Here is a 12,011-nt window from a genome sequence, read left to right as displayed (position 1 = left end):
AGAAGAATACTTTCAGGGAGAAGAACTGGAACGCGAGATTTACGCTACCACTTGGTACAATCTGGATGTTTCGGTTCAGCGTTCGTTGAAATTGTTACTTCTGGCGAGTCAAAACACCAAGGAAATTTCTTACCGATTCGGTGTAATAAATATGGAAACATATGTAAAGGTAATGCTTGAATATTGATCTAGAAGATTTGATGAACGAAATTCACTTTTTTTCAGAGTCACAAACTTATCTATAGTATTTTTACCATACTTGTTTCTACGAAAGAATAACTGCTAAATCATAATTTTTCCTAATAACGTAACACTGAAATATGTTCGCGTTTAGTGCATCACAAATCCACCTAAATTAAACCGATAACAAATATAAATAGAATCATACTAACATCCACTAAGCAGCATTCGCAAAAAACAAAATGTTTTTTTAATTGAAAATTAGCAGCCGCCGTCCAATATAACAAAACATAAGATCGAAGATCTTGAATTGGTTTAAGCTCGTCAGAGATATCTTGTAGCATGTATAAAACAGCACGAGTTCTATTGTCAGTTATTGTCACTAATCTCGTTTGCGGTAAACAATGGAATTTTTGTACATGTAGCACTTAAGAGAATATTCGTTTTTGTAATAATGTGTTATCATAGTTCGCATTTTTTCGACATACCATTTTCGGTATTCTCTTTCGAACATAAAGCTTAAGAAGTAATTCATTTTGAAATTGAAGGCCTTTTTAAACGGTTTTATTTAGCTTGCCCTGTTTGTATGTTTGTAACATGTCTGTAGCGCTGTACCACATTAATAGACCCCCTTCCTGTTGACCGGTTGATCTGAAATTTTGAACATACCTTTATCTCTACAGTCACTATAAAATTGCGTATTTCATGATCTCGAAAATTCAAAATGGCGGCCGCTACAAAATGGCGGATTACATATTTTCTCAAAAGCTCATCAATATGGATTTTTCCAAAACCCCATCAATATGAGTATCAAATGAAAGGGTAGAATACAGTTATGTATGAAAAATGCAAATCCAAAATGACCGCCACCACAAAATTGCGTCTTATATATTTTTTTCAAAACTCCATCAATATGGGTATCAAATGAAAGGGCTTGATTAGTAGAACACAGTTATTTATGAAAAATGCAAATCCAAAATGGCTGCCACCACAAAATATTTTTTTTCCAAAAACTCATCAATATTACCCAGCAAACATTAAATCGCATAACAAGCGTATATATAACATCATATGCCCTAAAATTTGGTTGGCATTTAATGCGCCTAACTGGCATATGCATGCAAAAGTGGAAGCCATATACATACATGGCAAATGCTTACCGATTTTTTTTGGATGAATATGCAACTTTGACCGGCTATAATAGCGATTATGTTGAATTGAATTGCGATCTAATATGAATATATTCATGAATTGTCAAAGCACCAAATACGACTTTTGCCATTCTCATATACGATTTATTACAGGCATAGAAAAAAAACAAATGGCGCAAAATATTTTCGTGAAATGTTTAATATAGCCTCACGAATCGCCATTTTTATATATGACTATTTATGTTTGTAGAAATAATAATTGTTTGATTGACTTGTGTTGGGAGTGGAATATGAATGTTTAAAATGACACAGATTGATGTTTGGTGAAAACTGCTGCGATGTGGGTTCGAACTCCGGTCGTCTGGATTATCATCCACCAGCTATCTCGCGCGGCTATCTGAAATTTAATGCAACAGCTGTTAAAACTTTCGAGTGCATCAGAATTTCATTGACATTTCAATATGATGTAATATGTTCATCATTAGGATCTAATATGATTTACTGTTTCATGATTTTCTTCAGCATGCAATACGATTTACTACAGTACTGAATCGATTTAAATCATACGCTTATACGATTTCGATTATGCGATTTCAAATATACACGATACATACTTTGATTGATATTATATGCGATTATGATTTATCCGGAGTTCTTGTAAGACTTGGCACGTGCAAAATTATACGATTTAATGTTTGCTGGGTAGTATCTAATGAAATGGCTAGGATAGTAGAACACAGCTATCTATGAAAAATGCAAATGCGTTGGATTTCCATCATCCGCATTTAATGGTTTCATCATATGCCTCGTGATTTTATTTTAGTCTCATCAATGTGCTTGATTAATGAACGAAGGAGTATGATAACTGCTAACTGCTACTTGCCTAACTATCATAGCTATACCTGGTAAACTCGACCCATCCACTGCAAAGCCAAATATTTTCGGCCGAGAGACACCGTTCCGCCTGGTTTTAGTAGCTCTATTGTGTACCATATATTTCCGTACCGACAACAAATGATAAAGGGCCTGGCCGGGTAAGGGAGTAAAAAGTGCTCCCAAACCAAATCACTAGCTGTATGGCAAATATTGTAAAGGATATTAAATAAGAAATTTTGGCGGTTTATTCGAACCCCTATATGGTTTGACGTAGGATATATAGTGAAAACCGTACTTTTTCGCCATCCTCAAATGATCCGAGATAAAAATTTGAAAAAAATACTGAATGTGTATCTTACTACGGTGTATCAAAAAAAAATATCAAAAAAAAATTTCATCAAAAATTTTAGAACTAAAAAAAAATATTGAAATTTTGAATTTTTTTTTTTTGGGATTTAGTGCCCCCTAACACTTTCTACTCCCTTACCCGGCCAGGCCCTTTAAACTTTGCACCGATGTAAAAAAGACCTGAAGACTAGATAAAGTGATATTACAGCATGCCATCTAGTACTACAACCACAGCTCTCTAGACAGCCTCTAAGTCGCCATGGGGGATTCCTTTGAGGTAAAACTTCATTTTGACGTAGGACTACGTTTTTCAGTGATGGCACCAACAATCAAGAAACAGGTCACGACTTACATCAATAACGTGAATAATAACTTCCGCTAGAAATTTTTGATAATATGCATACCATATGCATACCTATTCGGAAAATCTATAAGATTTGTTTGATATGCTATACAATATGATTCTCTAATCTGTAAACGGGTACAATTAATGGAAATTGGAAGCATTCCCATTTTCCCATACATTTGTTCTACCCATTTGTGTGCACTCCTACCCGTGCTGTTAATAAGGTTCTAGTTATGAATTGGTGATTTACTATAGCAGAATAGCAACAAAATAAATCCAGCTTTCTGGATTTTTTTCCCCAAATAGGCGTCGTGCACAAATTATTTTACGCTAAAAATCCAGATTTTGGACCCCCTCCTCCCCCTACGTAACGCAATTTCCTATCTCTAATACACAGTAAGTAATGCAACCTCAACCCTCTCCCCCGCCTTCTCGCGTTACGTAATTTGTGCACGACGCCAAATATACTTAACCATCGGCGCTCTCGTGCAAGGTATAATAGTTTATACAGAGAAGCCAGAGAATTTCCTAATCTCCAGAATAACGGACATACTTACTCCAATATTCTGCAATATAGACTTGACATTATCAAAACGGCAGTCGGCAGCTTCATACGGTGCAAATCCCAATGTGTTCCATAACTAAATGGGTTTTTCTCGGAGTCAAACAATAGCCTTTTTTTACATATTAGTTTGGGGAAAAGGTAATCCATTATTTTTAAGTGAAATTCAAAACTATTTTCAATATGCTTCGGATTGTCCGATTTGGGTCAAATATACACCGTTTTGGGAAAATTTGTTGCCATTCTCAAGGTAGCTTCATAATGTCTCTATCATAGAGGTCTTGGTCCTTATTAGCGAAAAACCATAGTGTGGTTGATATGTCCATTGAATAGAAGCGTGCAGCGCGATAAGATAACATAACCAACTCAGCATAAGTCACGCCAACCGAGCGATGACCGGGGGACGACGATTACGCTGAGCACCGCAAAAAGGGTCACGTAGCCATCGCCCGAGCGTAGGGAACTTATGTAAAATCTGAAATGAATAAAGAGAGTTGAGGATTAACTTCCGACGCGTTAAGACGTTCTCGTCAATCGCAAGATATCACAATCCGTCGGTCATAACAATAGCAATACATTTTTACAATCTTCTCTTGATCCCAATTTCGTATAACTCTGGAAATTTTCCAGTGCGAGGAAAAGGTGATAATCGTTTGATGCCAGGTCCGAACTATATGGTGGATACATTCAAACATCCCAATCATGCTCTCGGAATTGTGTGGCCTTGCGTTGTCCTGATGGAACACAACACCTCTTCTGTTGGCCAATTCGGAACGTTTCTGGTCAATCGCTAGCTTCAAACGGTCCATTTGTTGGCAGAAGAGGTTATAATTTAGTGTATTGCACTGAAAAAAAAAATTTAAAAATCACAAAAAAAAAATAAAACTACTCCAAACAACAACAATAAAACACCCCAAATGAAAACTGAAATTAGAGTCTTCTGACTCAAATTATGAAAATCTGAAATTCAAAATCTCTAACATAATTAAACCCTGGGTCTGACCATGAACGCCACCTAACGGCGAAAACAAAACGAAGTGTATTTAACCTTGCATACAAATCATCTCGTCCCCACCGCGAAATGGCGTTCAAAGATTCGATGCACCTCTGTACGAAAATGCGGCCGAATCGCATGCAATTGCGAGAAGTAGACGGATACACAAAATTGCAGCGGTACGGCAATGCAAATCAAATCAAACCAGTATGATGTATGTGTGAGAGAGAAGAGAATCTTGCTAGAGAAGAGAAGAGAGAACTTGAGAAAAACAGCTCCACTTAGCTCAACAAAACGAACACCCTCTCTACACATACACAATGAGGAACGTCACCGCACATCACAGCGTGTGACCTTTAAGAGCAGAGAGTCTGTGTAACGCGAGAATCAAAGAGAGTTGCACCTCATATCGCTTCCAAACATTCACATGAAATACTATTTAAGAGAAAGCAAGGACAAAAAAAATTAACCCGCAATGAGGCCATCGCATAACTAGTGATCCCGGATTTTTGAAATTAATCGTTCATCGGCTAATCGAATACTTATCAGCAGTTTGTTATTCGATACGATCAATCGCCACAAATAATCGATTAATCATCACACTAAGATAAATAATTAGTTAGACTAATATTTCTCATTTGCTAGAAAGCTATATCGAATAAAAAAAAATTCATTCCGCTTAAAAATCAATTATCATTTTCTACGCTCTCCCAAACTCGCAAACGAAGCTTAATTCGTGTTGACTGCATTGAGCTTCGTTTACGAGTCTAGGAGAGCGCCAAAGATAATGATTGAATTTCAGGATAAAACTGCAGCGGCCGTACGTTTTTTTGCTCTGGGTTTAGATCGATTAATCGACGTAAACTATTCGTTCGCTTCGATTATTGGTTGCGCAGTATTCGTTCGATTAATAATCGATTTCTTTAGGAAGTATTCGATTAATCGATTAATCGAACGATTATCGGGGATCACTACGCATAACGCCTGCAGATTCTCCCTCGGTGATACATTCACTGCGGCACATAAACACTCACCCACTTCGTATTAAAATGAAGGAAAAAACACGCGATAACAAAATCCCGTTCGTATTATAATTAAACGTGAATAAACGCGCACAACTTTTCCTTAAGAATAAGAACGTCACTTACAAAAAACAAACAATGTTTTTTTCAATTTTGGAAAGATCACTTTTTTCGCCGATTTTCTTATTACACACCAGCTGACGCGGAGCGAAGAAAAATTATGTCTAAACCCGACGACGGTCCGATCCTCTCTCCTCTCTGTCTTCGCTCGGAATGAGGGACAAAAAAACAACAATGTTCAACTTTTTTTAAAATCCAATCTCAAAAAGACGTTTTGTACTACGATCTGAGGGAGAAATTCAGAAGGTATTAGTAGCATTGAATATCCCAAAGAAGATTATTTGGTGGACATAAAACTAAAATTCACTTAATCATTCACTAGTTCGGTTTGCCATTTCAAAAAGGAAACAATTTTAGTTTTTTATTATTCAATCGAAATATGTATACCATCTATACTGTATACCATAGCTTTAAAAATAGACTTATGAGAAGTATTTGATCAAACAAGGTGAGATAAACCGGATGAAAAGCACCGTGTTAAATAGACAGAGAAATTATTCATTTTTAATATAAAAGAATGAAGAAACTTCTGTTTTACGAGTATTTTCAATTTACCGGACACCGAAATTACCGCAACAAAAAAAATCACAGCTTCATTAGTAAAAAATGGAGCAAAAAAATCGCCTAAAAGATTGTTAAACAATAGAATAAAACACACCAGAAAACAAAAAAAAATAGTAAATATAATTAAAAAATAATACCAAAAATGATGATCCAGTTTGTTCAAGAACAACGAATTGAATAAATATTTAATGGGAAAAAGCTCCATCCCAATTGGAAAACAGCAAAAACTTTTATATAATGATTTGAATAAAGTTTAATCAAAATTGTTACAAAACCATCACGATTCAAATGTTTTACTGATTTTTTATTCTCGAACTATATTGCACCTACAACTTCTTGCCCAACCATCTAACCAATCCTGTTGGCTCAGGCAGATTTGATTGATGAATTTGTTCATCTTTTTCAAAATTCCTAGTCAAGAACGAGAACACAAGGAGACAAAGAATAAAAACATAACACAGATTTGTGTTACCTAATTTGTACACGCTGCTTCGGCAAAATTCTTCTAGGTAACTCAAAGAGAGAAGCCGGTTTAAAATAATGGTCGATAGGGGCGAAGAACGCGATACACCAAAAGAATAAAAATGACACATTAAAACACATCCACTCTTCGACATCCGAACGAGGTCTTTTTAAATTGATCCGTTCTCCGCGTGATCAGCGCTTCGAATTGAACCGACTGGAATAAATGGTTTTCACTGAATGATAATTACCGCTCCCCATGACCCAATCCGTTGCCTGACCACAGGACGGTTTGAAAGAACCATGATTCGAGGCCGATAAAAACACCTTTTGATGGGGTTCATTATCGGAAACGAGTGCACTAATTTCATATACAATTTTTAAATGTATATTGAATTTATAAATCAAAGAATTTATGAGTTACCATATCGCCAGGAAAGATAAAAAAAACTCGAGAGGTCAACGACATCTTAACCTCTGCTTGTCAGATATGTTCGAATTCGGGAACATTGTTCAATTTGAGTTCTGAACCCAATCGGAATCGATCTCACATCCACTTTTCATTAACCCGTCTCCCACGGGAGACACGTTCGCGTCTTCCGTTCGTTCCAGCGGATTAAACCAATTTCACAATCTGTTACACAATTATCGCCTCCAATTACGCGGCTAGTACCGGGTTTCCGTCCATTGTGCCCGTCTAGGTAATTGTCCGAAAATGATCATCAATTAGAGCCTCATTCACGCTATTGACTCGTTTCGTTCCGTGGATGTAGGTAGCGCTGGGTTTCGTGAACAGGGAGACACCGCAATCTAACCACCTCCTTTAGGTAGCTGATTTGGCATCATAACTGTGATTGCTGTATAACGCGTTGAGCCGATTAGTTTTTGCTGGTTCGTTTTCAGGAGTTTCTCGACTCTCAGCCATTCACTTTATCTGATGAGATCTCTCCGCGGAAATGTGTCTAATCTTCAGGTTACATTCCATGATTTTTGTAATCGCGCTTCATGCCTTTGTCATTATCATTATCTTCTAAGTCAATTGGTAGCGAAAACGTTATTCTGAGCTTATCACGGTTCCGAAAAAAAGGAAACTGAGATGAATTCCATTTTATATACACCGAACACGATGAGTAAATCTTTTTGCAAAATTTTATCAGATGTATTATTTGAGAGCCGTTAGCTAGTCCCACAAGATCCCATGAGTCATGAGTCTTGAAGCATCAATTGCAATGTCGTTTTCAATATCGATCGATGGATTATATATAGAAAATACATTGTAATTGAATTGAAAATTCAATCACGTCATATCTGTGAGACCAAGCATATTTTTGCAAAAATTACAATCATTGCTATCGGGTAATTTATATGAGCAATTAAACATTATGAAATATTTACTTGCTTGTGAAGACGGGTTTTCGTATCAGCTGCCACCTATCACATTTACAACTGATTCAGCAGCGCTGTGTAGTGACCAACCATGGGAGCCTTTGCGAGGCATTAGCAAATATTCAATCAATGCTATAGGACTCACTCTTCAGGTTAGAATTCAAACTAAGCGGAGGTGGATTATCAATTCATGCTGTGATAAATACTTGATCATGATCGTTTCGCATTCGGAGAAGATATACGTTCAATACTGTTCGGAACAATATTTTGTTTACACCAAGGGTTTTCAGATTTTTTTATGGCAGAGCACTTTTCATAGCAAAATGATTTAATTATTTGCATTTTTAATCAATGAAACAAATTCTATTTGCATTAATATTATCCAACTGGGAACTACTCTATTTCGGCTGTTTGACAAAATCGTGAACTGAAATTGTGATTCGAAATGATTTAAAATTTATCAATTTCCTTCATCTATCTTCTTATATGTAAAAATCTCGTGTCACGATGTTCTGTGACAAGTCACCTCTTGGGTTTTCGTTGTTGGTTTGAGATTCATTCCACCCACGGTATTTATTAAAATTATTGTTAGAAAAAAAAGAGAAAACGCTACAGCAAAATTTAAAAACAGCTAGATAGGGTCCTTCGCATAAAATTTAAAAAAATATCTTTATTATTCCAATAAATAAAAACCTAATAAAAATAAAATGACAGATTAAAAAAATATATAGATATCTAGGGTTAAAAGGACGGCACATAGTCATACACAACACGAATCAAGGTTTGTAAACAGCACAATCAACATTACACGACATATTAAAAACATCGCACAGGTTGGCACGACTGAAGGCGGTAAAAGGAACCCGAACGAGTAGATTTTGGCGGGTCGAGAGAGTTCCGGTGGGATCGATTCGGGACTTACGAGAGCGACCGCACAAAGACCAGACGCATTCTAGAGAAATCCAAATCCAAAAGTTATTTTATGGAACAAAATTCCCCACGATCAAGTCCCTTCACAAATTGGGAGTCGCAAGCCGTCCAACTAATCAACACCAAGTTGTGTGGCGGTTTCGTGCTGAGATTCATCGAAATCATCAGATGTTTGTTCCTGGTGAGACGTGGTGGATCACCGATCGAGCCGAGAACCAGAGCTGAGATCCCGAGGAACAGAACGCCTGAAGACAACGCAGTGACGAACCGGATCTAAATCTCCGCCGGAGAGACGACCCAAGCAACCAGAAGTTCGTTTTTTTCTTAAGAACTGAACTTACAAGTTCACATATAGTTCGAATGAAGTTCCATGGAACTTTCTTGCTGATTAATAAGATATAACAACATCATATCGAACTTCAATCTCAATAAAGTACAGCCAATCTTTCAAAGAAACTTGAAAGTTCAATATTGGTTTCTCGTTCTACTTCTTTGGAACTTTGAAGTTAAAAAAAGACGGGTGGGTAATGTCGGGGACATAACCGGAGTGACGTAGGACTATACAAAGGGGACAGCTTTTGTTAAATATATATTTTTTATATATTGTTTTATTTTCTTCTCCTACGTGAATACCTACTTATCTACCTGAAAAATGGATTAGTACTCTTTATGAACATGTTGATGGTTCTGAAAAAAACCTTTGGTGTTGTGGTTTTGTTATCACTTGATATCCCCATCTTGTTCGGTTAAACCTTCCTGTTTAGCTATTGTGTTTGCCACTCGCCACAGCTTCCACAGTTGGAAAATTTCTTCCCATCCAGCTTGTGTCATGTTGTTCAGTAAATTACATTTTATGCGACGTGCCGAAACACTCAGTGTCGCATTGGAGGCGATTTTAACCTGTGTTTTAACCATAATTTGGACCCCGAACTCTATGTTTACAAAAATGTCGCATTACATGTCCGTTCAATTAGCTAAATGTCGAACTAATTGTAAATTACTGTACTTTCTATCTGGAAACAATTTGAGAATTGGTGAAAATTGAATAATCAGGAAAGTCGCCAACTATCAATAAGCTCAGAAAAACTGCCAAATTCACATACTCATCAGATCCTGGCAAACAAATTATGAAAAAATCAATTTGTGTTTTATTATAATTTTGGATATTATTTTAGAATGCATTGAACTGTATTTCGTAAACTCTTTTTTGAAAGGTTTAATGGCTCTGATAAGCGTCGTGTTTTATGGAATGGTTCCAATTTAGAAAATTTAGTACTCGTGGTTTTAAAAAAAAACATTTCGAACGCCCTCGATGTCGCCTTGTTCTGGTTTTGCCACCAAAGCAGATTGTATAAAGAACAAACTTTTTTCTTCCACTACCTGCTGTCGTTTTGCGATTGCGTTTGCCACTCGCTGCAACTGCCTGTTGTTGTCTTGATGTCCACCGAACCGAATGTGGTCTGTTCTGAATGCGGGTTTTCTTATCGTCGCGAGCAGCTTTGCCAGCCAACTCGATCACTTCGGCGGCTGAAACTTTATAACGCCGGCTAGGTGGACTGATGCACTGGTACTAACGCGCTCGGCCTAGCTACCCTTGCGGGGAACTCCAAACTAACACGTTTCGAGCGGGATTTTGCCTTTCCCTTAACTTTTCCTCCTTTGCCATATCCAACCATGGTTGCTTGTGTTGGTTTGTTGATGTGATGTGATGCGAAACGATGTGGTGTACGGTTTGGATGAGAATGATCGTTACGGAAGGAAGGAAGGTCTTGAATTATAGAGACTTTAAACTTTTACAGTTCATTCGTCTCTAGCCTTTATAAAGGCCCTTTGAAAACTCTACTCTACTCTATTACTCTATTCCAGCGCTACCACCTCCGCCCTCTTGCCTTGAGAAAGGCACTCGATCCCTCGCCGTCCAGCTCGTCCAGCAACGATGTTGTCCAGTCGGTGTCCACACAAAGAATGATCGTTACGGTAGCGGAGCGGGGGTTTTTAAGCTGACTGGCTGGCTCGAGAATTACGCATGTGTGAGAGACTGCGACCAATGTTTCGTTCATATTTTTTCTTTTTCCTTTCCAATCGTGCTTCATTGTATTTCGCTGCTGCTCTGGTTGACCGTTTTGGTCGGTACGATTTGAGGAGCACAAAATGGACCAATCAAAAATGGGCACATAGTGCATTTGGACAATGCTTGATATTTCACAATTATTCAATTATTTATCTCAAGAAAAATGAAATGTTATTCGTTATGATAGATGCGTAGATATATTTCCTATCAATTGATGCAAAAACCTTTGCGATCTATTCAGAAATGCTCGAGTTATAAGCGTTCCAAATCTTGCATTTTTTCCTACTTGTTCAGTGCCTAGATTTTCATTTCACCCCCTATATCTTCCGGTTAGACGTAGTCCTACGTCAAAAAGTATCGATTGTACTTGATTCGAACTTCAAAAAAACGCAAACAGCAAGTTCCTTTGAAAGTGCTTTTCGCACTTTTAATCAGCTTGAAAGTTCATAATGAATCTATGTCAGAACTATTTTCCAACTTGTACCCATCACTTTATAACAACTTGATAGAATTAAAATAATGTAAGTTCCGAATAAGTTCGGTGTGAACTCTAAATGTTCTCTAAATGTTCTAGTTCAGAATGAGGTCACCAATTTTTTTCTAAGCAACTTTATTGTTTTCAAAACAAATGTTGTGCATACGTTTGAACATTACAGTGCTATTTTCAAGCTTTTTAAAGAAAATATGAATTATTCGAAAGAAATAAAAAAGAATGGTTTATTCTATTATCATTGGACCAAACTGTTTGCAAAATGGAAAAAGGAAAATGAATCGCAGACTGGTAATATAAACAATTTCATGGCTTTTTCTCTATTCACATTCACGCTTTACTTTTTGTAGGAAGTCAAAAACCGACTAAGCTAGGGGGTCTTCGTAGCCACTTGGTTACGCGTTCGCTTACCAAGCGGTCGATCGTGAGTTCAAACTCAGGGCCCTCAATTGACCATCTTTGTGTTGTTATAGAATAACTACGTCCACGCAATCATCATCAGCGATGGA

Source organism: Toxorhynchites rutilus, chromosome 2 (genome assembly GCF_029784135.1).
Source record: "Toxorhynchites rutilus septentrionalis strain SRP chromosome 2, ASM2978413v1, whole genome shotgun sequence".
In the NCBI taxonomy this organism is placed as follows: Eukaryota; Metazoa; Arthropoda; class Insecta; order Diptera; family Culicidae; genus Toxorhynchites; species Toxorhynchites rutilus.
The sequence above is the reverse complement of the archived record's forward strand: the minus strand, read 5'-3'. Positions refer to the sequence as shown.